Source organism: Myodes glareolus, chromosome 19, assembly GCF_982192425.1.
Source record: "Myodes glareolus chromosome 19, mMyoGla1.1, whole genome shotgun sequence".
NCBI lineage: Eukaryota > Metazoa > Chordata > Mammalia > Rodentia > Cricetidae > Myodes > Myodes glareolus.
In genome coordinates this window covers 60029415-60054143 of record NC_142044.1, presented here as the reverse complement: position 1 = coordinate 60054143, position 24729 = coordinate 60029415, and the positions used below count along the sequence as shown (strand labels likewise).

At 44.1% G+C, this 24729-nt stretch overlaps 1 protein-coding gene across 3 annotated transcripts in view; it reads right to left on the bottom strand.

Annotated features, from left to right (window-relative positions):
• Pced1b (PC-esterase domain containing 1B) overlaps positions 1-24729 on the bottom strand; it is a 145983-nt gene that overhangs the window by 118135 nt on the left and 3119 nt on the right. The window lies entirely within an intron of this gene.

Genomic DNA, 24729 nt, shown 5'->3' with positions numbered 1-24729 from the left:
GGTATGTCACAGAGGACAGAGTGACACCTCCCTGTCCTCTTCCAGGTTTACACGGTTTTCCAAAGACCATCAAGCCTTGGACGTCTCCACATACCAATACCGCGTGGCAACATACAAATATATATCGACTTAAAATAGGGCAAAAGAGTCACTATTAATAACTCAAAGAATCACGGGGATCCAGTCAGTCCAATACCTCTGCCAAAAGTCCAGAATGTTTTTACTCCGGGCCTTGATTTTTTTTAAACTCTGTTCCTGGTTTGCTTCAGTACATTTTCTATTTAGATCCTCTCCTGAATCTATCAAACTTTATCTGTGACCTTACTAGGACATACCAGAGCATACAGGATTGGAAGGTTTTTAAAATCAGGCTTGCCAAACAAACATTTCCCATTTCTCTCTGCCATAGCAACCATCATCTTTGCCATATATGCAGAAATTGCCAGAGGACAAGCAAAGAAACTCTCTGCGTTATTTTAGGTTGGTATCAGAAGTCTATTATTAACTATTTCTTGAATGTTTAATACTTCCAGACCCAGTTTTTCTTTTGATTGTTTGTTTGTTTGTTTGCTTGCTTTGTTTTGAGACAGAGTTTCCTTGTGTAGCCCTGGCTCTTCTGGAACTTGCTCTGTAAAGCAGGCTGGCCTCAAACTCACAGACATCTGTCCACCTCTGCCTCCCAAGTGCTGGGATTAAAGGCATGCACTACTACCGCCAGGACAGACCCAGTCTTTCTATATGTAATTGCTAACCATCACATCAGTTCCACACAGCATACGTTATTCTGATTTGGCAAGCTGAGGCTGGCTGTTAAGGAATTGGCCTTACTGGTGGATACTCTCGCTAACCCATGATTGCGCGATTAAGGCTGGAGGTCAAACCCGAAGCTCTTCAGACTGAGCCGTGGGAAACGGCCAGGAGTCAATTATTTCTTACCAACCTAATGCTGTGATATGTTGACCTTGAAAAGTAACATAGAGTCTCCTGTCTTCACAGAGTCCTTCCATGTTGGCAGTACGCTGATCGGAGAACCACCCAATGCAGTGTCGGGGTGGGGTGATGGGAATGGTAATAAAATTCACTGTCTCTGCACTAAAAATGGCAAAGCACATCTAAAACTCTTTGATACACTCTATCTGAAAACCGCCACATGGAATCACACTCAGTTTTCCAAGCATTGAATTGATTTCATTGAAAGCTGATGATGCACCCATGTTTTGGTAGGCCACTGGGCTAGTGGTATATGAGCAGGGGTGCAGTCAAACGATACTATGTGGGGGTCAATACTAGGGCACTTTAGATGGAGGAGACACATTCTTTCTATGAGTTCTCCTTTTGGGAATAATGAGCAATACACATAAATTTCTACTCAGCCCATAGTTCCCTGTATTGACATAGGTAGGATGGGAGAAATAAAGGGATTCATGATGATTGCATTGGATGGACAGCAGCTTCTGAGCAATGGGCTGCTAAATGCATAATGATTGGGATGCTTTGTGCTGCATGGCTTGCATCAAATAACAATCCATAGGATCAGCCAATGAGAATTAAAGTGAGCCATGAGGCCTTGGAGGAATCTTCTACTGAAAGGGAAGCTGAATCACAAGAGAGCCTTCTCAGTGACAGTCGCTCAACACGCCAGCACCATCATAGTGACCAGCGTCAGTTCCTGAGTCTACAGTCAATGCCCCTGCCTAGGTGGCAACCTCAGTCCAATCGTAGTTTAGCTAAAAGTAGTGTTTTTTCTCTACTGCTGACATTTATTCACCTTGAAAAGAAGACAAAGAACAAACAATTGTGTCCCCAAATTAACATAATAAATAACATACCTTACATATTTAAGAGCCTCCATATTTGCAGAACAACTTTTTAAGTCGGTATTTACTGCAATACCAAGCAAAGAGGAAACAGATTCATCGGCACAGCCAGCATGCATTCTCTCCTACCTTTCCTTCCTAAACTGATCTCCTATTTGGAAGGCACCTGGCTGATGCAGTGGTAGGCTGCGCACGACTCAAGTCTCCAGATAAATGGTTTTCACAGAATCTGAGCCACGACGAGGTTAATAGCAACCTGCACCTTATTACTTATGATCCAAATAACATAACTGAAGCGAAGGTTGCTTTAAATAGAAGAGCGCCTAGTGTCCTTTTAAATATGACGATTGGTGTGCGAAAGAAAGATGAAAACAAGGACAATGGCTGAAGGAAGGAAGGGAGGAAGGAGGATGATGGATGGATGACTCATCTGGTCCCCAACATCCACAGTGATTCATTCTGCAAAGCAGGAATGTTTAGAAAATAAATCCTACTATTGTACCAGAAAAGACAAGGACATAATACGGTAGAGAACAAAGCATGCCAAAAACATCATTTTCTCTTACTTCTGCGTGACTTCCCAGTGTTCGAAATATTATTCTTGCTTCTAACGATACAGAAAAGAGCAATGAAATGGTAATGATAGACCTGTCAGGAGAAGCAGTTTTTATGAATGAAGGCATTGCTAAACAGCGTTTTAAACATTTTTATTATATTTATTTACATGTGCGCGCACATGTCTGTGCCGCAGCACGTGTGTGGAGGTCAGAGGGAAATCTGCCTAAGTCAGTTCTCTCCTACCAAGTCGACTGAGGGTTAGCAATCGGGTGGTGAGGTTCGAAGGTCAGTGAGTCTACACACTGAGCCGTCTTGTCCTTAACACGGTGTGTTCGGATAGTTGTCAGTTTCTATCCATGTCCTCTGCAGGGGCCTTTTAAAATTTACTTCTCCTTGCTGGTCTTAGGTGTGATTTGTGAGACTGGCCCTTTCCCAGTGAATGCTACCCCTGCGCAGGACGGGCCTTCCGGAGCTCCACCTTAATGCGCTAATCTGAATGTACTGCTCTCCTGGTTTTTCCCAGAGAGCCTCTTTGTGACAGTCTGGGAGTGGATTCTGGCCTGAAGCACAGCAGTTGGGAGTAACCAGATGGCAGGTCACGCCAGCTCAGGAATCCCTTTCCAATCGTCACCATTTTGTGAGTGAGCTCAACCAAGTTCGGGTTTTTCCTTTCTTTTCTTCCCTCCCTCCCTTCCTTCAATTCTTTGTTTTGTCCAAGGAAAAACTAATGATTTACTGTCCCCGATACACTTCAAACAATTCTAGCTGGACCCAAGGGCAGATGAAAGCACAGAAAGTGTGGCAAAGGGCACAGGCATGTTTCTGAACATTGGGCTCAGAGGAGCGAGGTGTTCAGAGCACACTGTGTGTATGGCAGGCACCAACTAAAGAATGCTGGGACTTGTAGGCACCATGTGAAGGTGCAAAGTCCGTGGCAGACAGCGGCCCTCATCAGTGTTTCCACGGCATTCCCATCACTGAAGTGTTTGTATGGTATGCGCAGTGTGCACAGCGGAGAAGGGAGGGTTCGGCTGAGACCGCGAGCGGTAAGTAGTGAGCCCTTACCCTGCGAGTCAAAAGCACACAGAGACTTGTCAGTTCCTGGTGCTGCAGGTGGCCTTCACGCCATCCTGCTTCTCTACAGCGCTCCTGGAAGGTCAGCAAACAGCAGCAGGATGTCTCTTTCCTGACTGGAGAGAGCAGTGCCGAGCTGAAAGCACCGGTGGCCAGGAGACGGGACTGTCCCTTAATCAGAGACAGTTGGTTGCTAGGAACGAAACCTGGCTCTAAGTAACTGAAATTAAAACAATGAACAGACTGTAAAGATAAAGCCAGCAAGTCCACAGACCTCTACAAGCAAGAAGCAAAGTCTAGCTAGGCTTCCCGGCACCAGGGTTGGGAAAGAAAGGTCTTTCACACCACAGCTGCGTTCTAATTCATTCATCTTCATCTTTGTTTTTTGATCCGACTAATTTTGTCCTTTAAAAGCATGTCTAATTTCTTCTCCCCCAAAACTCTAACCTCTCTCGCTATAGCTAAGAAACTCTACAAAGCAATGCTGTTGTAGCTGACTCTGGTTTGCTCTGATGCTTGCCTTAGCCCTCCCTGAGCCTGGGGCTGTCGCTGCAGTCCACAGCCTGGCCTGGCCTTTATACCTTGCCCCCAAATCATCAGAGAATCTGAGGGTTGGTGTCCGTGGGTTTACTCCCAACGTAATGCGGTGGGTCAGGGCTGCTGAGTCTGTCCCTTCTAGCAGAGACTGTGAAAGGCAGGGATTCTCATAGAAGGAAGCTGCAAAGGGGGCATAAATGTCTCAGTACACATCAACCGCCGTCGCAGCACCCCCTCCACACTACGTGGCACGGGACTAGGCTTGGAGAGAGCTACACTACGTTTGCTATGGTGTGTTAATGTAGGAGGATGTTTGGAATACGCATAAATATTCAGGACCTGAGGTTGTCTGCATCCATTCGTTAATTACTGTAGAGAGAGCACTGTATCATCGCCTGTATCACAACCTTGTACAAGGACAGCGCTGTACCCTCAAAGTCTCCTCTGCCAATCACAGTCCGGTGTGGTGTTCAGAAGCTTTCCATCCAACCACATTTCAAACATCACTACTTAGAAGTTCCCCAAATATTACTGAAATCTAATGTGCCCAAAAATCCCTAAAATCAGAGTCTTATTAAATTTGGATAAACAAAGATAAATCCTGGCTCTAGTTCAGCGCCTAGAAACAAACCCTAAGCAAGAAGGCTAAAACAAACAGTATCACCAGCCTCGCCTTCTCTTCCCCACACTGCGTGGCTTCCAGGTGAGCTCGTAGAAAGCTCACTGTTTGCCCACAGCTGATGTCCACCTGCTCAGTTCTTTAAGCTCTAGAGATCTGAAACTGGGCAGGAAAGGGAGAGAGCACTGACTTAGGGGACGGTCGTTAAGCTGTGCACTCTGAAGGCTGTGCTGGCGATACATATGTACACTCATCGTGACAGGCACACAAGTTATTTTAGGCATTTTTCGTGGATACAAATAGGCCACTGAGCCAGGCAGCACAGGACTTGACTTTGACAACCAAAGGTGTATAAATGTTAGCTGGCTCCTTTTTTGTACCCATCCATCGAGTTATTAAGGGAATAGCCAAGAGAATAAAAAGTAACATTTTAGACACTGCAAAATACCACTGTCCTTGTTAGTGTTTTTGTTTTGTTTTGTCAACCTAACACTAGCTAGGGAATGTCAACTAAGAAAATGCCATCAGAATGGCCTAGGGGCAAGCCTGTGAGCCGTTTCTTCTGTACTGGTGATTGCTGTAGGAAAGCCCAGCCTACTGTGGGCTGTGTAGTCTTCGGAGGTCTAAGAAAGCAGGCTGACCAAGCCATGGAGAGCCTGCCAGTATACAGCACTCCTCCACAGCCACTACTTCAGTCCCTGTCTCGGGGCTCCCGCCCTGTTTGAATTCCCATCTTGGCTTTACTCGGTGATGGACTAATGGAGTTCTGTAAGCCCAGTGAACTTTTTCCTCACCAAGGCGTGGTGCCTTTAGCATAGCAATAGAAAGGAGACTATGACAACCACTTAGCAAGTGTTGTGGTTGATCGAGTAAATTCACTACTTTATCAAAGAATGACTATAGTGTCGCCTACCCTCACGACTAGAACTATTTTGCACAAATACACACATTTTTAGTAGTATTTAAACAAATTCCTCCTCAAACTTCTAAAAGTTTTATTCTAAGTCCTGGGCATGGGTGTGTATCTGTGTTCAAGTGTCCTAAAAAGCCGAGACGTGTGACCCACTGGAGCTGGAGTTCCGGGTGGCTGTGAGCCACCTGAGGTGGGTGCTAGGAACTGAACCTGGGTCCAGTGCTCTTAACTGATGAGCCACCTCTCCAGCCCCATCTCACATTTTAAATGAGCTCAGTTTCACCGTAGGTGGGCTTCAAGTTTATTTTCTAAAATATACAATAGAATGCAATATAATTGCACACAATAGAATGCAATTAGTCATTAAGAGGCAAATATATCCAACGCAGATGACTATTCAATAAAACTAGAAATAGTTACAATATCCATTTATTTAAAAAAAAATCTGGATTTTTTTTTTTTTGGTTCACTTTTGGGGACTAAATTCAGGGCCTCATGGAGACTAAGCAAGTCAGTCTACTCCCAAGTTATAACACCAGCTCCCTAAATCTGATTTAAGATACTCCTTTTTCTTAAAGCAAGAAGAGATTTTGCAATTCAACTTGACCCACAGACTAAGTTCAGAGTGTGCCAGGTGTAGTGCTAAGAGCTTCAGAGAATAAGACACAAGAAGACCGCCTCTATTTTTAATGACTGAGAAGAGAACAAGATAAAGGGCAGGTTAAGTAAATACAGCTGAATTAATTTCTCTGAGTAGCTATATACTTTAAGCTGTGATCTGTTAATATAAATGTATACTAATAGAAGATATAATCCTTTCATTATAAAGGTAAAACAAAAAGCAGCTTCAAAGATAAGTACATTATGAAGAGAATTACCTAAATAAATAATATTCATTTAGATTTCCATGTCATGCTTATCCTGTGTCCAATACAGAAGACAGTCGCTAATCAACAATGACAGTGAGATATTCCTAAAACCCTGCCAGGGATGGGATACGAAGCCACACAGAAATGTGTTTTCAGCAGGCTGGAATGAGAACACAGGTCAACCACTCAGGGATGCCTCTGCAGTGACTCTCTCGGCTTCTCTTCCCTGACATGAGACATGGTCTCGCTGAAATCATATCTAGCACAGGATAACCCACTTCTGCAAACATCCTCCCACAGAGCACAGTCATCCCTGACTAGGCATGCGATGGTCAACTGTAAGACCGTGGGACAGGCACAGCAGGGAACTGAGCTTTGGGAGGCTGGAAAGGTGGTCCAGCACGGTCCTCTCTTGCAGAGGACCTGAGTTTATTTCCCAGCACCCACATCAGCTGGTTCATAACCACCTACAACTCCAGCTCCAGGGATCTGACTCCTTCAGGCCTCCTCAGGCCCCTGTCCACACACAAGCATATATAAACAGGCAGGCAAAACCAGAAGCACTTGAGTTCGATCCCTGGAACTCACAGAAAGATGGAGAACTGACTCCACAGAACTATCTTCTGACCTCACACGGCTGCCATGGCATGTGCATGCCTGCATTCACCCTCACCACACACACACACACACACACACACACACACACTAAATAAGCTACATTAAAAACAAAACAACCACAACAAAAAACTAAGCTTCTCAGTTGTCTAACTCACAGATGAGACAAAAATTAAAATTAAAATAAAAAATAAATAAAATAAATAAAAATTAAAATTAATTTTTGTCTCATCTGTGAGATAAATTTTATAAAGTATTTAAACAGTTAACCAAAAGGGGACCTTCTATAGAGAGTGTGCTTTAAAAAGTTAAATGGTCATCCAAGGGCTTTACACATCTAAAAAGTCTCTGAAATGAAGAAACAGACCAGCACAGAAGAACTAGCGGAGAACGCTAGGTCGGAAAGCTGGGATTCCGGCAGCAGAAAGCACGTGGAAGCAGAAAGAAAGGAAAGAACAGGAACAATATTCATATGTGCCAGGAGTTCCAAGCACCAGAGCTAATAAACAAGGCACGGACATCAGCACATAGATTCAAAGAGTAAGATAAACACTCAGAAAAACACAAGCAACTACATTATAGTCAAAACAATGTAAACCAAAGATCTGTAAAAGTCCTCAAGTTAGCCAAAGAATAAAGAAGACATTATCTTCAAAGAAGCAACATTAAGATCTACAGTCACAAACAGAAATAATGAATTCCAGAAGACAATGTTGTCAACTTTAATGGTTCAAGGAAAGTAGTTGCTGACCTAGATTACATTTTGAAAACCCATCTTTCATAACTGAGAGGAATAAAAATATTTTTGGAGAAACTGAAAGATGTTCTTCAAAGCAGAGGAAAAAATAACCTCATAGGAAAATGCAAGAAGAAATAGAAAAGTCTTGGAAAGCACATAGATAAATAGATATTTATATCTTACTGTTGCCCAAACAAAATGGTAATTGTTATGCCCTTGGAAGCATACAGTATATGTGGAAGCAAGCAGCATTCCAAGAAGACAGTGCTCCTGGGGTGAGTGGTTGAAAAGGTCTTATATTAGATCAAAGGCAAAAATGAATGCACAGTTCTGTGTTAGGTCTAAATGCTTACGCTTTCTCCAGATCATCTGCAGAAACTCTGACCCCTGCGGTGATGGTAATAAGAGCTGCAGTATTCCACACGTGATGATGTGATCGTTGTAACTGTCAATGTGACAAAATCTAGAATCACCTGGGAAGAGACTCAGGAGAAATCATCTAGATTAGGTTGACCTGTGTGCATGCTTGTGAGAAAGTTCTCTCCCTCTCCCTCTCCCTCTCTCTCTCTCCCTCTCTCTCTCTCTCTCTCTTTCTCTCTCCCCCTCCCTCCCTCCCTCCCTCCCTCCTTTCCTACCAAGAGAGGGTTTCTCTAGCTGTACTGGAACTAACTCTGTAGACACCAGGCTGGTCTCGAACTCACAGAGATCCACCTGCCTCTGCCTCCCGAGTGCTGGGATTAAAGACATGTGCCACCACGTCCCTGCAAGAGCTTCTTAATTGGGTTAACTGAGGTGGAAGACCAACCCCGAATGCAGGTGACACTGTTTTACGGGCTGGACTATGAAGCGTGGTAGGTGAGCTGAGCACTGGCAAGCATGCTGGTCTGTTGTGACTGTGACTATGACTAGCCGCCACATGGCCCTACCACCCGTGACTTCCCTGATGCTGATGATAACCTGGAGTTGTGGGCTAAAATAAACACTTTCTGCTCTAAGTTTCTTACGTCAGGCTATGTTGCCACAGCAAAGGGAAATAAAACCAGGACGTTTGGTTATGAGGCTAGATCTCTCACTGACGACAGGACAACCAGAGAAGCCTCTTTTGCTCAGCAACAAGGCAGCACTGTGAGGAAGGGGCTGAATCTGCTGCCCTGTGACCAGGAACTCCCCAATCTCTTAACTGTGAGAAGCTGTTTCTGTTCTTTGTAAGCTACGTAGTTTAGGGCATTTCGTTATAGCATACTCACAGACTAAGACATTGCGCGGCAAGTCAAGGATGCACACTACAGCTTCTAGAATAATTACATTAGAATAACAAGATCATATACAACCTGCAGGTAACTAGAATACAAAGAATAATACTTTCAGTATTCCAAACGAGGCAAGAATAGATGGCAAAAGAAACCAAGAAAGAAAGGAAGCAAATAATATGGGAGAAAATGAAAAGGGGTCTGCTACAAACCCAATATGTCAGCTATTACACGGGATATAATAGATCCAATTTGAAATAAAAGATGAAGACTGTCAGACCATTTTTAAAAATCCAATTATATGCTATAAATATAACAAATGTTTGATATAAAAGGAAAGAGAAACATACCCTGCCAAACCTAATCAAAAAGAAAAGAAAGTGGGAACTACACTGTTAGCAGTGTGAACCATAAGCAGGCTGATATTCCAGACCTAAATATCTACGCACCTAGTAGCAGAGGGGAAAGCATCTTTAAAATACATAAAATGATGATCACATTGAAAAGAATGAACACATCTTCAGTAACTGGAAGACAAATCCAAAACAAAAAATCAGCAAGTATACAGAAGATAGAAACAGTACAATTAAAACATGTGATCTTATTCAAAGTTGTAGCTACTAGTGACCAGTTCACGTTCATTTCATATGTGTATAAATATTAAAATCCATATATTATAAACAAAGTCTCAACAATTTCAAAATATCATAATAAATCTGAGTCTATCTTCTTGTACCAGTCCTACCTAGATTAGAGAAATCTGGCTCCTTGACCAGCTGTATGCCATAAACCCTGCCTCCTTGCTTACCTGTATGCAATAACCAGCCTCCTTCATTATCAGTATGTAATAACCCCACCTCCTTGTTCAGCTGTATGCAATAACCTTGACTCTGTGTTTAACTGTATATAATAAACACAGTGCTTCCAGGGTGCTGAGGCGTCTCCATCAGAGACTGACCCCAGATTGTTTTCTATGTCTATGATTCTGTTTTTATTTCATCCCCTCATACCTCCTACCGAGGCCAAATACCTGGAAGCCCTGTTAAGGAAATCTGTCAAGGACTTGGCAGCCACCTATTCTAAAATATATAATGCGTTTACAATTGTCATGTGGGTAGTTTTGTTAGGCAATTATGACCTGGTTATTGTTTTCATTTGGAAATGAAGCATGTTATTAAGATGTCATTGGGTGTCAAGCTGACAAAGGGTGGACTTGTGATGGCTAACCTTGGCTGTCAATGTGACTACATCCAGAAGTCACTAAAACTCAAGCAGCTGGGCATGTCTGGGAGGGATTTTCTTGACTGGATCATTCAAAGTGGGAAGACCCACCCTGAATCTACTCCTTCGGGTAGCCCCTCACATAAAAGGCCACGGAAGAAGGGAGCATTCACTTTCTGTCTGCTTGCCCTCGCTGTCACCGGCAAGTTCATTTATCCTACCACTGATGCATTCCTTTGGACATACTTCACCATGAAGACCAGAGACCAGCAGCTCTCTAGGAATTCCCTGGGACTCCAGCGCCAGATCTGCTGAGACCTTCAGACCAAACAACTACTAGATTCTTGGCATTTTTGTCGGGAGACAGCCATGTTGAACGATGCAGACCACAACTTGTAAGCTACTCCCATAAATCCCATATATTTCATTCATATGTACATTCATTATATATATTTATTATATGTAATGAATCATATTTTATTCATTTTATCAGTTCTGACTAATACAGAGTAATGAAAAAGAGTCTCCCTGTGGATCACACAACTACAAAGAGGATAATGAAAGGCTAAAAATAACCTTATGCTGAAGAATTTAATAATGTGGACAAAATGGCCAATTCAAAAGATAAAATTTACCAAGGCTGACAGAAGCTGACAGAAAATATGACTGTTTCAATAACATCTTACAAATGAGTCCTAGGCCAGTGTGATGGCTCTGTGGCTGAAGGCACTGGCCACCAAGCCTGAAGGCCATGGTGGAAAGAGAGAACTGACTCTTCCAAGGTGTCCTCAGACTCCACCTGTGCGCTGGACACACACGTGTGTACAATTAGCAATAATAAATACATTTAAATATAGCCTATAACTGAAGAGAAATTTTTTGCCATAGTGAAAATTCAGGTCCAGAGAGCTCACCAGTGAGTTCTTCAAACATTTTGAAAAGAATTAGTACCTGTATTCTAGAATTCTTCAAGAATATCAAAAACCTCTTAGACATTTTCAAAATATTAAAATAATGCAATGCAGTTTAAAAACTGGGCTAAGTATTATGAGAAAGAAACTCCCCCTTTCCTCTTCTCTCAGACATTTTTAAAATGTCTTAACCAGGTGTTAGGAAACTGGACAGTGTGTGTATTCCAGCCTACGCGTGTGGGGCTGGTCTGCAATTTCGAAGTCAAACCGTTCACCTCAAGAACAAAGGGAGAAGGAAAATCCTGCAAGTATCTCAAGTGCTGAGAGGCACCTGAGAAATCCAACTTTGAGGGCTGGAGAGATGGCTCAGTGGTTAAGAGCATTGCCTGCTTTTCCAAAGGTCCTGAGTTCAATTCCCGGCAACCACATGGTGGCTCACAACCATCTGTAATGAGGTCTGGTGCCCTCTTCTGGCCTGCAGGCATACACACAGACAGAATATTGTATACTAAATAAATAAATAAATAAAATCCAACTTTGGCTCCTGATGAGAACACTTTCCCGTTAGCTGCAGACCAGACACTTACCTTGGTAAAGAATAGCTCTAAAATAAACACAAAGTCAAAGGCAGAACACGGAAAACTCCCCTTCTGCTTGGGGACAGAGTCTAGAGTAGCCTGTTACCAGTTTTATACACTAACTTGAGGTCTATGTGGGGGCAGGGGGAGCGGTGAACAGGAAACAAGAAATGAAATTGTCATTTGGAGACCGTAAGATCATCCCTGTACAGCATTTCCAAAAGTTTGGCATATTTGTATGAACTGGCAAGAAATACATAGAAAATAAAACATTTACAATGGGGATTAAAACTCACATACGTAAAATTTATTAGAGCTAGGCGATAATGGAACACACCTTTAATCCTAGCACTTGGGAGGCAGAGGCAGGTGGATCTCTGTGAGTTTGAGGCCAGCCTGGTGTCTACAGAGCAAGTTCCAGAACAACAAGGGCTATGCAGAGAAACCCTGTCTCAAAAAGCGACAAAAAAGTATAAATTAGGAAACTATATGATATTACTGAGGAAACACTATAGAATCAAATAAACAGAGGCACACACATTGCTATGTGAGAAGTGTATTATTGGCACTGCCAGATGAACACACGCTTCCGGAATCCCAAACCAAAACCCAAGATGACTGTTAGTCTATTGGCCTCCAGAAATTGTCAAACCTTTCTAAAATTAACACGGAACTATGAAGGGCTAGAAGAGCCAAGGTGCCCTAGAAGGACGGCATGAGTGGAAACTATTATTCTAAAGCTATTGATAATAAAACCTGAGCGCTGTGGGTCCCAGGACAGCGTGTCCGACAGAAGATGGAGGAGTCCAGAAGTAGCCCTGCATGTCTCTCAACACATGGCCTTCAAGAACAATGACCCCATGACTCAGTAGGAAAGATGGATGGAGAAAAAAAAAGCACTTCTTGATGCTACACGCAAAAGCCAACTCCTGGTAGCTTGCCCTTAGATACAAACTCCTCCAGGACCTTGGACCAAACCACCCTTAAATACAAAACAGGAACGCAAACAAACCCCAAAAGAAACAGTGGAATAAAATCAACTCTATTAAAGCTGAGAACTTCTTCCCCACAAAAGTGAGTGGGGCCATGGAAGTCATGAATCTGTAAGGCAAGCACATGAAAGCCCCAGCGGAACCACGCTAAGATAAAATGAAGGAGAATGCTGCTGTTAGCAACGATGGTTGAGAACTCGGGTTTCCGCAGATTCCTTGCAGCAGGATCAACTGATAGAACCACTTTGGGAAGCTGGTAGCTACTGCTAGTCCTGAGCATGAATACAACCTTACCCAGAAAATCCATCTCAGGTACATATTCTAAAGAAACTACGGTATCTGGTGTTATGGGGAACGTCTGTAGTCCCGTGACTTCAAGGCCATCCTCAGCTACATATTAAGTCCAGCCTGGGCTATCAGAGACTGTCTCAACAAACAAAGACCCCATCGGACAGCAGCAACAAAAAGAAACGTGCACGTTTACCAAATTCGAGTGTTACAGTATACACAGGAACACCACCATAGACAAAAGATGAAAGCCAACCTGGGATATGGTTCAGTTGGTAAAATGTTTGCCATGTAAGCATGAAGACTGAGTTCTATCCTCAGCACCTATGGAAAGCTGAGCACTATGGTGGGTGCCCATCATCCCAGCACTGGGGAGGTGGAGACGGGAACACAGGAACATCCCTGGGGCTTGCTGGCAGACTGGTTAGCTCCAGATTCAGCAAGCAAGTCTGTCTCCCAAAACTAAAGTGGTGAGGAACTGAGAAAGACACCTGACATTGCCCTCTGGGCTCCATACACATGCACACACACAGACATACATACACACACACAGACACACAGACCACACACACACACACACACACACACACACACACACAGAGAGAGAGAGAGAGAGAGAGAGAGAGAGAGAGAGAGAGAAATTAGAAGCTACCCAAATGCCTTTATTACTGACATGGTTAAAGAAAATTCGATATTGCTACACAGAGGAATATCACACAGATCTACAGCTAATCCCAACACCAAAACTACAGATGAATCTCTCAAATAAGTTTAGCATTAAATCAGACAAAATGTGAACGGACTCTATTAACATGAAGTATAAAAATGATCTGCATTGTCCCAAGTCAGGAGACTGCCACCAGGAGGCTGGGGGCTAAAGGAAACTCAGTGGACATTTGTGTCAGTAGAAGTCATGTGTGTTGGCTGCCTTCAAGGGCATGGAGCTCTGCTTGCCCCCGTCTCTGAGTCTAGTCCCCTGCCTATCCTCGTTAGCGTTCTTCTCCATTAAATTAGCTGAACAGAATGCAATTTCTCCATATGTAACTGTTCACTTTCCTTTCAATATGCACATTTACAACTATATTTTATTGAGGCTCTGCGCATCCCTGTGCCTGCTGACTTATTTCTGAGCCTTTCTCTCTCCAGGTAACGCCCAGCTTTCTGACAGTTTTTCTGGCTCAGATTCTAGGCTCTCTCCTCGTGACCATTCTACTTTATTTACAGTGATGTGCTGCCTCCTCCTTCTCTGCCGTCATCAGATAAAGGAGAAGAGGAAACATCAGTCTAAACAGAAACAGTAAATTTTCTTTCCACTGGGGTAGACTCGGAGGCCACTGTATTTCTGGTATAACAAGGTTCACTGGGGCCAAGGATGGAGCACAGTTGGTAGAGTCCTTGGCTAGCAAACATGAAGCCCTGCATAAATAAGGCATGACAGCTTACTTCTGTAATCTCAGCACTTGAGAGGTATAACCAGGAGGACCGGAAGTTCAACATCATCTTTTTTATACACTGAGTTCGAGGCCAGGTTGGGAATATACAAGACCCTGTCTCAAACAAACAAACAAACAACAAAAATAACGAAAAGCCTAATTCTCTGAACAGGAGTTGATGTATGCTGTAATCCCTAGTACATGACAGAATGGAGCCAGAGGGCTGCAAGTGTAAAGCCAGATTCTGTCTCAATAACAAATACAAAAGATTTCAATGGTGCCTTGGGATCTCTCGTATCTCATCAGATTATATAGCTTGATAACACTAAATATTAAGCTTATTAAGTACTATTGTTTACTCTCATTTCATATTCACCAAACATATTCATGTCTACAACTTTGGCTTCTCCAGGCTCTCTTTCAGGCATGGAGTTCTGATCCATGGAATGCTTACTTTAAATTGACAGGCAGATATTCTTTTGGTTTCTATTTTACATCATTTTCCATGTATGAAAGATGCTAAAAATATCAAGCTTCTAGACTTTCAGGCGGAGCTATGGTGCTGCACCGGTTTTGGCCCCACCTGGACCACCCTGGGACACTGGCTGATTCAACAGCCAAGAAGTCAAGTTCTCTGTGACTTGCCCAGCAAACAGCCAGCCAGTCATTTTAACACATATACTTGAGTACATGGCGGGTTTTCTTTTGAGGCAAATGGGGACAACTGCCACAGTAAGAGTGTTCTCATCACCCTCCTGTTTCCACAAAGCGGGAATGTCAGTGGGCATGCTCCGGGCAGCAGCTGCCGAGGAAAGCCACACCTTCTCCTACCACGACTGCCTATCACAGTGTAGGAGCAAGGGCCCGGAGGCAAAGAGCGGCATGTCAAAACTGTTCTCCGAAGTGATTCTTGCTTTGTTTGCTTTTCTTTTTCTTTTTCTATATACCTGCTGGGTATTTTCCGTGGAACACTGACACAGCCCATCCTCACACCTAACTAAAGGCCTCCACCAAAGCAGTCACCTTTGTCAGTGACTCTGAGAAGCCTGGGTGGGCACGGCAGCTGCAGAGAGAGCAAGGCCGGCTGAGCAAACGAGGGCCTGCTGTGTTCTGGCAGAGCCAGGCTGGGGGAGCCACATCATTGCCATAAACACACTGTGGCGAACCACCTCTCCGGCTCTGTTTATTTTTGTACATAAACCTGGCCATTAGGTTCAACAAACGTTTATTAAACATCTGTGCTATATTGAGCCATAGCTGAGGCCAAGGGCAATGAGAGGAAATGCTCGTTTACAGCTTTTCAAATCCCAAAGCCCCGTTCAGCTATCTCACCCGAGGCAGCCTTGCAAAATCAAACGCAGGGCCAGTGTATCACACACCTGCACGGCCGGAACCTGAAGGCAAAGCCAAAAAACAGCACTTGGGACCCAAATCCAGGGATTTTATTCTTTAGCAGTCATTTTTACCATTCCACCGTATTGTTAGACGCTGCTATCTGGCACTGACTACACGGTGTTTTCTGACCCAGGGTGCATGCCATGAGAGACACGTCTTCCCTGGCTTATAATTCTTTGTTAATATCACAGAGACGAGGAATCTTGAGGTTACTTAATTCCTTTTGTTGTCATTTGTTTGAAATGGGATCTCATGTAGCCCAGGCTAACCTCAAACTTGCCACGTAGCTGAGGCTAGTCTTGAACCACAGACCCTCTTGTGTCCGCCTCCCAAGAATTGGGATGACAGGCATGTATCACTATGCCCTGCATCATCACTTAGTTCCGAGATATTTTTTTACCCTTGATTTCTTAATAGTTTCTCCCAGATTATATTTTTACTTACATACACTTCTCTTTGTTGAGTGAGATATTTTGTGGACAAAACGAGTAAGAACCAAAGTCCTGCATTATCCTGGGGCTCTTCCACTCTAGGTCACCCCCAGCTTAGAGTCGCGTTCTCTCTACTGCGTCATTGCCGATATTTATTTCTAATCTCACTACAGATTCCTAGAAGAGAGCAACCACATTATAGTTCTGGGAGTGGGGCCAAGACTAACAATATTTGCTGAATGGAATTTAAATCATGGTTGGCCCTGCTACTCCCTAAATGGGAAACATTAGCACTAATGGTTAAGCTTGAAACTCGAGTAAGAAAGACCAGGGTAAAAGAGGAGGTACGGACCTCTTTGATCTCGGATCAGTTCACCAGCTAAGCCCCCGTAGCTCCTGTTAGAAAATGGGGGTTCTAAGAGCCACTGCCTAGGGTCCTTGTAGCAGTTCAGGGAGCAGCGCGGAACAGTGTGAATGAAGTATTGTCTAGACCGCGTGCACTCGCTATGGCCACTTCCTGTGGTCTTTCCAGAAGCCCTTCTCCTAGGGAATGTGATGTTACATTTCATTACTACAAACTCAAAGGTCAGAGTTCCACGGCCAATTATCCATGGAGCATCGACCACAAAGGCCTGTTTGCTGAAAATAACTGGCCGAGCATTGTGGTCATGCTGGCTGAGGAACAGCGAGGGCTCTCGTCTCGCTCAATGCTATCCTATTTCATTTGTGGTAATGCGGGCTGGTGAATGGTGTTTGCTTCAAATTAGATGTTACTTTAAATAATCACACCTGCCTTTATAAAGCGATGATAATTAATGCTATAGGAAATCCTCAAACCTGGGAGCTCTAAATGTTACCAGTGTGCATCAGAATGAAAGCAGTGACTCCAGATTTGAGGATATAATGGCATTTAGGAATTCAATGAGATGATCCCTCCAGGCTAGTGATGAGCAAAATGAAAATTATACCCCTTCCATTAAAGCCTCAGACCCTAGATAATCATACTTCCGAACATTGTTTCAGCACACTGAGTTTTTTAAAAATGTAAAGTTTCTTTCTTTCTTTCTTTTTTTCTTTTTCTTTTTCCTTTTTTGGTGTGTGCATGTTGCATTTGTATGCGTGTTCTTGCAGTGTGTTTACCCATGCACACACTTGTGGAGACCAGAGGCGGATACTAAATGTCTCCTCAATAGCTCTCTACCTTATTTTTTGAGACTGGCTCGCCGACTGCGTCCAGAGCTTGCAGTTCCCCTAGACTGGGTGGTCAGTGAACCCCCTGGGACCCACTATTTTTGGGGAGTGCTGGGGTGACAGGCATGTGGCTCTAGTTCTGTATGAGGTTGTGCACAATTGAACTCATGTCCTCACGCCTGAGCCGTGAACATTTTATCCACTGAGCCATCTCCCCAGGCCTACAAGTTTTTAGAAGAAAATTCTTGCTGGTGTATTTCATCCCTAAGGCTGAATTTGGAAAATGAAAGAAAAAGGGCAAAGAAAAGGGGCATAGTGATGCATGCCTATAAACTTAGCAGTTGGCCAGTTTGAGACCAGTTTGGGTTGCATAGCAACAAAAGAAGGAAGAAAAGGAGCAGGAGGAAGAGGAAGGGGAGGAGCAGGAGAAGGAAAAGGGGAGGAGCAAAAGGAAGGGGAGGAGCAGGAGAAGGAAAATGGGAGGAGCAAGAGGAAGGGGAGGAGCAGGAAAAGGAAAAGGAGAGGAGCAAGGGGAAGAGGAAGGGGGAGCAGGAAGAAGAATAGGAAGGGCAGGGGAGCAGGAGGAGGAAAGAGGGGAAGAGAAGTCTATTTCTATCATGCATAATTGTGGAAAAGAAGAAAATCATGTTACAGACTTCAGGTTTCTCACTCCAGCAGATTTATTCTTTGAGCAGAAACCTTAATTTACCAGCGAGATTATGAATGGCATTCTCTGATTCGCCTCCTCTACCTTCTAATCCTTCACAGGATTCACAGTAATTTCATGCTTAGGGAAAAGGTCCTTAATTATTATTATTATCATTTTCATTTTTTTTATTGAAAAACAAATGGTGGCTTGGGGGCAGGGGAGCATGTGACCCTCCCAAAGGCTGGATGACAGATGTGCCATGGGAGACGACTCACAACTTTTTGCAGTGAAATTCAACCAAGGATGCTGTGTCCCGACCTGGACCTGGGAAGGCAGACTAATGATCAGAATCTGCGTCCATTGTGTGCCTCACTTCCAGCACACTGGTGTGCCTGTCAGGGCATTTATATCACACTATAATTCTCACACTAGTGTGCCTGGCACTCTGTAGGTGCTTAGTGTGCATCTGCCAAATAAACAACTGTGGTGCCAAGAGATGGGGCAGCTGTTGCCCACCCCCAAGACAGGGGCTGCTTCACCGTCTGCTTGAGAAGCATGGCGGGGAGGGTCTGCAGCGGGTGATTAACCGCGAATCAGCACTAGCCAGAAAGTCTAGCCAGCAAGAACCTTCAGTTGTATTTTTCTCATTGTAAAAGAATTGTCGAATAATAGAACATGCAGATAAGGAAAGAAAAGTTGTATTTTAAGAACCACTGATGATGTAGGAATATAACTTGTTTACATAATCTACAATTCATATATATATACCTGCATATATTTATTTTAACAAGACTCAGAATTGTACCATTTTGTAATTTTGATGTCAGCAAATATTACCCTTTTATTATTCCACATTATCTTAAGTAGGAATAAAGCAGGACTTCTTAACCTTTTCCACTGGTGACCCATTTTTACCCTATACATTTTTACAAAATGACATATATAGGTATGTATGTATGTATGTAAGATAGGCATACAAACTGAAAACATGCTGGAATAAAATTTTTTAAAATAATTTTTAGTGTATACTTTTACTATTTATTTATTAAATAATTTATTCTTTTTTTTTGTTTTGTTTTGTTTTGTTTTTCAAGATAGGGTTTCTCTGTAGTTTTAGAGCCTGTCCTGGAACTAGCTCTTGTAGACCAGCCTGGCCTCGAACTCACAGAGATCCGCCTGCCTCTGCCTCCTGAGTGCTGGGATTAAAGGCGTGCACCACCACCACCCGGCATAAATAATAATTTATTATTATTGGAGATGAAAGCAAACTTTCATTGCACTAAGATGAATGAGGTTTATTTTTACAGAAAGCATTAAATCCTGGGGTTAGAGGGATGGCTCACTGGTAAAGACTATGTGATGCTCTTGCAGAGGACAGAGATCGACCAATGGTCAGTTCCTAGTACTCAGGTTGGATGGCTCACAACTGCCTGTAACTCTACAATCATGGGATCCAGTGCCCTCTTCTGGCCTCCAAGGGTACTTGCTCTCACACATACATGTACTTGAATGTGCACACACACACACACACACACACACACACACAAGTACTTTAAAAAATAATTGAGTCTTCAAATCATGGTAAGTATTTGATGTTGAAGGACACAGCATTGTCAATGTTTCTTTCTGAGTTGACTGATATTCTGATTTCATAATCACCAATGATGATAACTAGTTTGCATAAACACGTAACACAAAGTGGCAGAAGTATGTTTAGGCTATTTCAGAAATTGTATCCTACTCCTAAGTCAATTTTTGCTTAATAATTTTTTAATAAAACACTAGTCGGCAGTTCAAACAATAACATTAAAAGACAAACTAACACAACATAATCCAAACATACTAATTCAATTATCTGTAAGCTGAGGAACAACGGTAGAAGAATATTAAATGTTTTCATTTTCCATAATTAGACCATTATATTTCTATAGAAGCATAAAACCTTGTATAACAGTAAAAACACTGCAATCTATAGCATACTATAGTCCTTAGTCTCAGCTGGGGTATCTTGGGCAGCATTCATCAGCGCTGCATGGCATGTATGCGTGTTGTATGTTCAGAACTGCAGTGACGTCACATGAAACAACACAGGAAAGCACTAACAGATAACTGTCAGATTCACTACGTTTAATTCTGAATTAACTTTTGGTTGTTAAACGTTCAGAAACTCTTACTGTTGCCATTTTTTCCCAATCCTGACATTCAGTTACTCACCCTCAGTCACAGCTCACAGCTTAAGAGACAATAAATATAGTGTGACACCAGATGTATGCATGCTAATTTGTTTACCCACATGCCTGCCACATTAGAAAAGATGCTGCAGCGAGCATGTGACATGCAACCAGAGCGGAATACCTAAGCCAAGTCTGGTGACGCACCTGTACCCCGACACTCAGAAGGCTGAGGCAGGAGGATCTGGGGTTGGAGGCCTGTGTGGGCTACATAGTGAGAGCCCCACCAGCATGAGCTACGTACCTAGACGTTGTTTCAAAAAAAGAGAGAAAAAAAACCCCTTCAATTAACTCACCAAATAAATAATTAAAAATTCGAATACTTGATAAAGCAATCTGTTGTTTGTAAAGGACCATACTTATGTGGCTTTTGTGGAAAAAGCCAGAGACAGACACCAACCACATCAGAGCCCAAGAAGGCTGTGTGCTCAGTCAAACAACCCACATGAAATCATGTCTGGACCTGTCCTAATCAGTCAGTACCTGCTGTCTACCCAGTCAGTGTCCCCAGCTTGAGCAAGGGAGGTCCCACTGGATAAAGTTTGGAAGTTGGAAGTGCCTTTAGAGGAGAGCACTTGTCACAGCCTCAGCTAATCCTTGGGGGTTTGGGGTTAGTTATGGGGATGCCACTGAAGACTCAATCTTAGAGTTCTGAACCTCATAGTACTATTAGGGTTCTATCGTCACACAGGGGTCTAATACTTTTGGAGTTTAAGACTCTGGAAAAATGGGATTGTACCTTCTCCCTTTTTATTGTTCAAGTAGAGCTAAGTCAACTATGCAGGGATTTCTACAGGTTGGCTCCAATGCCACTCATACCTTGAAAGAAGTAAGTGAGTGATGTCATACACAGAAAGCTACCGACTGCAGGATCCCATTTTACAGACTTAGCCAGGAAAGGTAAATCCCTAGACATGGAAAGTGGGACAGTGATTGGAAGGGCAGGGAGGGAGGTTAGGGCATAGCAGCTACTTTTCTTGTTGTGAAAAGTCCCTGGCAGGAAGTACTTAAGGGAGGGTCTTTGGCTTACAGTTCAAGGTTTCACAGTCCATCGAGTTGGGAAGGCACCTGGCAGGAGTGTGAGACATCTGGTCATACTACAGCGAAAGTCAGGAAGCAGACGGCCCAGGCTGTGAAAGCACCAGGTCCTCCAGGTAAGCCCCAAAGCCAGGTCTGCACCTAGTAGGGGAGCATCTGGTCAAACACATGAGCCCCAGCGAAACATTTCACATTTAAACTTCAACAGCGAGGACCAGGTAGGACTATTTAATGGGTATTGGCTCAGACAGTGATGCTTGGTGTGTATTACTGTAAGCATACTGAAATATGAACTTACAATTTAGTTTAGGACAAGCTAAATTGTATGTTAAAATGTCTAAAATGGTGACTTTTCTCTCCATTAGTTGACAACAACATGGAATGAGGATGAAGCCAAGCGTGTGGGTACTGCTTCTGGGGTGTCCATCTGGGCTCTCCCTGGGGAGGGGACGTGGCCAGGGAACCATTTCCAGCCACCTAGAGGCTGCTTCCAGAAGAGCAAACTGTAGATTGACACATGCCTCCTGGAATCCATTGCAGCTCGAATTCTAATTGGTCAGCTATCAGGAGCTGAAAGCTGAAGGATCAGAGAAGCAGAGCAACAGCCACTAGGTTCTCACCTCTACCAACGCTCAGAGCAAAGCAGCCATCCAGTCCTCAGACTGCAGCTCAGACTGCACTGAGCTCCTGTCTCCCTGCTGTCTTATATTCCTCTCTCTACCCAGCCATATCCCTCCTGTCTTCACCCCCCTAGGATTAAAGGCATGGGATCCCAAGTGCTGGGATCACCTCTGCGTGAGCTCAGTTTCTCTTTTAGACTGATCAATTTCATGTAGCTCAGGTGGCCTTGAACTAACAGAGCTCAATCTACCCCCCCCCCCCGCCCCCGAGTGCTGGGATTAAAGGTGTGTGCCACCACTGCCTGGCCTCTAATGGCTCAACTCTGCACTCTGATATTCAGGCAAACTTTATTTGTTAAAGCACAAGCAAAATATCACTACGACCCATCAACCCATACATGAACTGAGCTGGAGTTTGAGTCTGTCCTGAATATAATCTCCAACAGCGAGGGACGCAGGGGCAGAGTACTGCCTCCCTTGCAGATGTCGGGCAACTTACACCAACCAGCAGGGGCCAGTCAAGACCTGAAAAGGCTGCAAAAGGTGGGGGCACTTCTGGGGCTAGTGGGCAAAACCATGTGTTTCCTACAGGTAGACACATGAGTAAAACCTCTATAGTAGCAAAGAAGCAGAGGTTAGGGATGAAAGGAGTATTAGAGAAGATAGCTGGCCAGCTGAGGGCAAGGGCAGGGCTTGGAGCCAGTTCTGGCAGATGAGCTGGCTCTCCCCAAGACCTCTCCTGGGGGAATGTGGGGAAGCTGCTGTTGCTTTCACAAGTTCTTATTTCTAATGCAGTCAATTATAACAGGCTTCACCGTGGGGGAAACTGATTTCCAGAACGCCTCCACCTGTCCCAGAAAGGGGCCACCCGTGGACAGGGAGCCAGATAAGAAGTAGCCAAGGCAAACAGCAAGTTCTGTCTCTGTAGCTGGAAGTACTTAGCTCCCACCATGGCAAAACTGCAAACTGGTCATGGAAGCACGAAAACAGAATGCACAGACTAAGGAATGGCCAACAGACCCCAGCGGGGTCCAAGGCCAGCAGCACCTGCAAGGCCCACAGCACCAACAGCTGTCAGGGCAAACTGCCAGCAGTCAAGTTCAACGGCGAACAAAGATGAACAGTGGGGCTTCATAGCTGGACCACTCCCTCCTCCCTCCACCGGGAGAGCAACAGGGGAGCAGCGTGTGGTCATCTCCCTTGTTGGGCCAGGGACAAGCACAGAGTATGGGCCCTCATTGGCTCAACTTGTGAAATGCTCAGAGAATGAACCAATCACAACAGAAATGCCTTCCGTCTTCCTTTCGTTTCTGCCATCCTATAGAAAGCCCCTGGACAAACAGTTCAGTGGGTTTCCTTCCCCCTCTCTTGGATCCTCTCCTGAGCTCTGCTTTTGGCCATAGAGTTCAATCTTCTTCTTTAAGCTGTATCTCTATAATAAAAAGTTCCCTTCCATGCACACCTTTCTTGTCTGTGAATTTCTTTCCCAAGTTGTGGGACAAGGACCCAAAGCGGAGCCTCTGACTTGTGAAGTTCTGTGTGACCCTTGGTGTCCAGTGCTCTCACCTAATATGAGAACCCTCACTCTCAGAAACACCCCCTTTCCCGTTCCGCTATTACGAGTGTTACCTGGTAGTGAGGACTCCATGAGCAAAAGAACAGAGTGCCACAGGTGTGAGAGTTAGTGAGTGTGTGTGTAAACACACACACATATGCGTGCCCACGTGTGAGAGAGAGAGACCCACACACGTAAACAGATACATAAGAGAATGAGAAAGAGAGAGACAGAGACAGAGAGACAGAGACAAGGAGGGAGTGGGGAGAGAGAGAGAGAGAGATTTCACTGGGTCACAGAAAATGTGCTAGAATCAAAGGGAATGAAGGCAAGGACATGAAAACCCCACACAGGAGAGAAAGCCCTACTGAATGGCAGTTATTAGTAAAGATGACTAACTGCAATAGCTAATCTTGTTTTTCAGCTTCACTGGATCTGGAACAAACTAAAAGGCAAGCTTGCTGGGCAAACCTGGGAGGGCTTTTCTCGATCAGGTTTCTGAGATGAGAAGACCCAGCTTGAATGTGGGCAGCACCTCCGTGCAGCAGCTCAGATGGAGGAGATCTGGAGGCCAAAAGGCTTTGCTTTTTGCCTGCTGGCCCTTGCTCTTGCTGGCAAGGACTTCTACCCCACTACTGCCACCACCGCTGTTGTGTTCGGTTGCTAATACCAGAATGCAACTTCTTCAGGCTTCCAACATGGACTGAAGAACCCACCCAACAGTGGAACAGGGAATCCTCTAAGCCTCCAGCTCCAGGCTGGGACTGCTGAGGCATCCAGCCTCACAGACAGCACAGCTACCGCGTTCTGTGTCTCCCCAGTGTGAAGACTGCCGGTGACGGACTACCAAGACAGCAGTATAAGACAAGGTAGTGAATCTCCTTTTAATATATATATTTGTTGTATTAGTTCCAGTTCCCCAGAGAAGTCTGATATACTCCTGCCATAATAACTTCTTGTCTTTGATCTCTAATTCTTTAAGCTTTTTAATATAATCTGAGAAATTGGAACCTGCAGAGCTTGAAGACCCTGGGACCTCATCTCAATCACCGCCTCCAGCCAGGAGAGGCTTCCAAAGCCAGAAAGACGCTCCACGATCACACCCATCTCAGCTCACTAGATTCAGAAGCCACGTGTCAAAGGCACTTCCTACTATCCACAGGAGTCATTCTCAAACGGTCAGAAACACCAGCAGATAATACCGC